The sequence below is a fragment of the Doryrhamphus excisus genome, chromosome 22 (genome assembly GCF_030265055.1).
Source record: "Doryrhamphus excisus isolate RoL2022-K1 chromosome 22, RoL_Dexc_1.0, whole genome shotgun sequence".
Taxonomy (NCBI): Eukaryota; Metazoa; Chordata; class Actinopteri; order Syngnathiformes; family Syngnathidae; genus Doryrhamphus; species Doryrhamphus excisus.
Genome location: NC_080487.1, coordinates 6,484,975 through 6,490,298, shown reverse-complemented (window position 1 = coordinate 6,490,298; position 5,324 = coordinate 6,484,975).

The window sequence follows — 5,324 nt, the reverse complement described above, 5'->3', positions numbered from 1 at the left end:
ACTTACATCAGGGGTCCCAAACTCAATTTACTTGGGGGCTACTGGAGCTCGGGTCTGGGTGAGACTGGGCCGCATCAGGTTTTCCAAAAAAAAAAAAACAACACATTTATTAAAAACAAAAAAAATTGGTTCCTATTTTCGACACTAAAAGCTTCCACTGTTCTCAAATATCTTACTTTTTATTTTTCTACACAAAATAAGATGAAAAATAAATAAACAAATCAAGAATAAAGAAAATCAATCAATCAGTAATAAATAAATATAATAATAATAAAATGGCAAATAATAAAAACTTAAGAAACCACATATAGTTGGTGGGTAGACAAATTATTTTTTTCAGATTAAAATGAACAAAGCATTATTAGAGCCCTGTAGACATGACAAAACACGACTATAGTCACATTTATACTCTTTTTATTTACAACATATTGCGCAACTGCAGGGTCTTGAGACACATGCTAACTCGCAAACTAGAGAGCTAGCAACCTAAATGGTAGCCTTCAAGTTATTTCCTTTAAACTTAAATAGCCAAAAACTTACCACTTCCACACGGATAGGGAGGATAACTATTAACAGTTATTTAACCTTTAACATGAACATTAATCAAACGTAATAATTTTTCTGGGTACATGATACCATACAGCATCCATATCAAACTTGCGCGGGCCGCACTAACATTAAACTTTCATATCAAGGCGGGGGCCTCAAACTAGTGTCCTGCGGGCCACATTTGGCCCGCGGGCCACGTGTTTGAGACCCCTGACTTACATGTATTAGCACTTTATGTGTAAAATAATCTTCCTGAGGGGTGACACTTCTGATATAGTCTGTGTGGTCTACAGTTAATTTATTCCTGACAGCAAAAGTTGATAAGAATCAAAGGTTCCTATTGGATTCCATAGAAAATGCATGCGGGTCATTTTTGACCCACTTATGGAAGGTTGGGGTAGTAACACTAAAACAAAAAAAATTTTAAATGTATAAAAGTTAAAAATTTGAATGGCATGATATCAAAAACATGTTTTTTGAGGAATACCTGGAATATGAAATGATAACAACTTTTCATTACGAAGATATTTCAAGAAAACAACCTGACCGGGTCATTTTTGTTATATTCCTGTCTGCTAATATGAATGAGCTAGCAAGCTAGGCTAATACAGTAGTGAGGAGCAGGAAGTGGAAAACAACTTCTACCCTTTTAAAGCTCTTCTAATGTCACCTAATGTCATTTTTTTGTGGAAAAAAATCAATAAAAAAATAAAATCAATAAAAAATAGAAAATTATTTAGGCCCATTAGGCCCAAAAGTATAAAATTATTTAGGCTAACATTATGTCTTATCGCTTATGTCTACTATAAAAGGACACACCAGGCCGTCTTTTAGACGGAAGCATAGACGCTGTCGGGACAGGTTGGTGTCATTAGGTATTTTATTCAATGTAAAAGGCAAACATGACCAAAATCACCAGAAAAAACTTTCACTGCCATGCAGAAACTGTAAACAATATCATGATCCACACATTATACTTTATTTAACAACTATCAAAACACAAATGTATCAAAGCAGGAACTAATATGACACATACAAACTTTGAATAATGTACCTCTTATGTTTTATATGCACATTTGTATCCAAAATAATTTTCAACTTACATTATCTTCAAAGAGTGATCCCAATACGTGTAGTCATTTTTATCAAATATATAGCACCATAATAGAAGGTTTAACCTAACTGAGGGAACAACCACATAAAAAGACCCGTGTTAGTATCCAAGAAGAGATTAATAGTTTGTACACAGAAGAATTAAGACATGCATCACTGGGTCGATCCGTATGCACACCAGGAAACGGAGACGATGATCGATGGTGGAAATGGACGGCAGCTCATAATGCTTTACGGCAGGGGGGGGTGTCCAAACGTCTCCCACTGAGGTCCACATCCCAGATTTTCTACATTAAGGATGCTCCAACTAATCCCACGTAGGTCCATTCGCACTCCTGATGAACGTTTTAAGAGTAGAATTTGTAGTGTTGCAAAATGAAGACTTGGGAGTGAGACAACATTGACAAGTATGCAATTTATTTGCAAACATCTCCACAGCGGCCATTTGACGCCCATGCACAACCTGATGGAGATCCCATCATGCCAGTAACATCGGGATCATCAAGGTTACATTTTTTGTCCCACTTGTTGATCATATGACGATCAGCCCGTGTTCGATCGGCTGATGAACAGCCGAAGAGCCCGTGTTCGATCGGCTGATGAACAGCCGAAGAGCCCGTGTTCGATCGGCTGATGAACAGCCGAACAGCCCGTGTTCGATCGGCTGATGAACAGCCGAACAGCCCGCGTTGATCGGCTGATGAACAGCCGAACAGCCCGTGTTCATCGGCTGATGAACAGCCGAACAGCCCCATGTTGATCGGCTGATGAACAGCCGAACAGCCCCGTGTTCGATCGGCTGATGAACAGCCGAACAGCCCGTGTTGATCGGCTGATGAACAGCCGAACAGCCCGTGTTGATCGGCTGATGAACAGCCGAACAGCCCGTGTTGATCGGCTGATGAACAGCCGAACAGCCCGTGTTGATCGACTGATTAACAGCCGAACAGCCCATGTTGAATCGACTGATTAACAGCCGAACAGCCGGTGTTGAATCGACTGACGATCAGCCCGTGTTGGATCATCTGACGAACAGCCCGTGTGGATCAGCTGACGAACAGCCTATGCGACTTTATGCCTTGTTTGCTTTTGTCTCACCCCGTTTCTTCTTTTTGCATGTTGAAGGTCTACTTAGAACCTCAAAATGTCAATTCCTGTAATGAATTTTATTCATCAGGAGCGTCTGAACACATATCGGTCAGGACAGTCAGGACATACGTGCCCATATCTCATCTATTCATTTCATTGCTAAACATGTCAGAGGCTAATAACCAATAAATAACAGATGGAAATAGCCAGACTTTGGACACCCCCCCCCTGTTTTACAACATTAAAAGGGAGACAATCAGGCACCCAGGGTCAAACCAACGGATTGCTACGGAGCCCTTTAGACCGCTTCGATGTCCAAGACGAATGAAATACTGTACATGCAAGTACGCCATTGCTTGTGGAGGAGGGGGGGGGGGGTAGCGGCGGGTAACAGTCGTGGGTTTTCGTTCTTTTGTAAAGAAATTATGCTTTTTAAAAAGTTGTCTGATCTGATTGAGACTAAATTTGAATATTAGCAACCCCCCCCCCCCCCCCCCAACATAAAGAGCAGTGCAGACCACCACTGAGGTTAAACTGGTAAAAAAAAAAAAAAAAACAAGCGCCGTGTTTCTGTTGATTTGGAAGCAGGCCAATTCTCAGTTCAAAGGTCAACATACGACAGGGGTGTCCAAAGTCTGGACTGCAGGCGTTTTATTGTTGCCATGTTTATTTTTTCCATCACAACATTTCCAAGGATGATTACGGAAAAGTGAAAAGAGGTAGGTAGACATAGAGTCTACGGGCTAGCTGCTTTAGCATCACATTGACATGTACCACTTTAGCAAGTGTCGACTGATGCAGGAGATGCTGACGTCGTCACCGTGTGGCCGCGCGCTGTTAGCATTGTTAGCATTGTTAGGAAACTCACATTAGCTGGGAGTTCATTATTGATTCTTATATTTGATTTGATATTCACACCCCTTGGGTATTTCTGTCTTTTACTGACTATCATTGATTGACCATGACGCCCCCCCCCCCCAAAAAAAAGCAATAAGACTGAAATACCAAAGGGAGGGTGAATAGGCACTGTACAATGGATTGGCTTGAGCATGACGACCCCCCCCCCCCCTTCTGTATGGCAGTTTGGACACCCCCAACGTAAGATATTATGACCCTACCAAAGACTAAATAATGCAATCAGTTTGTCCATAAAAAGGATGAAATGGTGATGACTTAGCAGTTCATACAGAGTCACACTCATTTACACTTGGGACTCAAACTGCAAATCCACAAATTCACTTTTGACTTTTGACCCACGCCACGCACGCCACGCACGCCACGCACGCCACGCACGCCACGCACGCCACGCACGCCACGCACGCCACGCACGCCACGCACGCCACGCACGCCACGCACGCCACGCACGCCACGCACGCCACGCACGCCACGCACGCCACGCACGCCACGCACGCCACGCACGCCACGCACGCCACGCCACGCACGCCACGCACGCCACGCACGCACGCCACGCACGCCACGCACGCCACGCACGCCACGCACGCCACGCACGCCACGCACGCCACGCACGCCACGCACGCCACGCACGCCACGCACGCACGCCACGCACGCCACGCACTAGTTCCCACGCTGTTCCCGTGAGATGATGTACAAGTCAAAATGTCATCTTTGCCTGCCACACTCAAGTGTAAAAAAATTAAAAAAAAACATAGAAAAATGTTCACAGCAAAGCTATTAAATATTCTGGTAAATATCTGTACGTAATCTCAAACGTATACTTTGAATCCTGTCAGAAGTACGATAAATTTTCTTCATTATTATACTTTGAATAAGCCATTCTTTTTTTTGCATATAATGTCATGTCCTAAAAATGCCTTTATTTGCATATTGTCGCAGGGGTGTTTCGGCTGCACGAGGAGGTAGCAGTTCTACACCAATCATGTCGGATAACAACAATAGACGTTTTATTGGATTTCAGAAGCGAGTGCTGTTTTCATTGCATGACGTGTAACGCCTTCCGAGATCATACAAGTACGACACGGATACCTCACGTTTCTGAAGTTACTTTTCATGGGGTCGCTTCAACACTAAGGAAACCATGTAGAGTAGTCAGTGTACAGCTTGTACATTTACCATCCCTTAGATAAGTCCACTCTAAACTGCTGGCAACACGAGTGAGTACACATTACACATGAACACATTGGGGTCATGTGACTCAGGGGCTACCCACTTGGAGCCGTTATCAAGTCAAAACGGTGAACTAATTGTTTCAGCCTTGCGTCCACGCAGAAACGGCGTTCCGGGTGCCCTGAAAGTGGAAAATCTGAAGGTGTCATCGGCTGCTTTATGAAAATGATATCACCGACTCAACGGCATCACGTGACCAGAAGTGACACTAGTCTTTGGAAATGCTCATCAGCTTGCCAGCACAACCGACGGTCCGACGGTTGCCAGCACAACCGACGGTCCGACGGTTGCCAGCACAACCGACGGTCCGACGGTTGCCAGCACAACCGACGGTCCGACGGTTGCCAGCACAACCGACGGTCCGACGGTTGCCAGCACAACCGACGGTCCGACGGTTGCCAGCACAACAGACGGTCCGACGGTTGCCA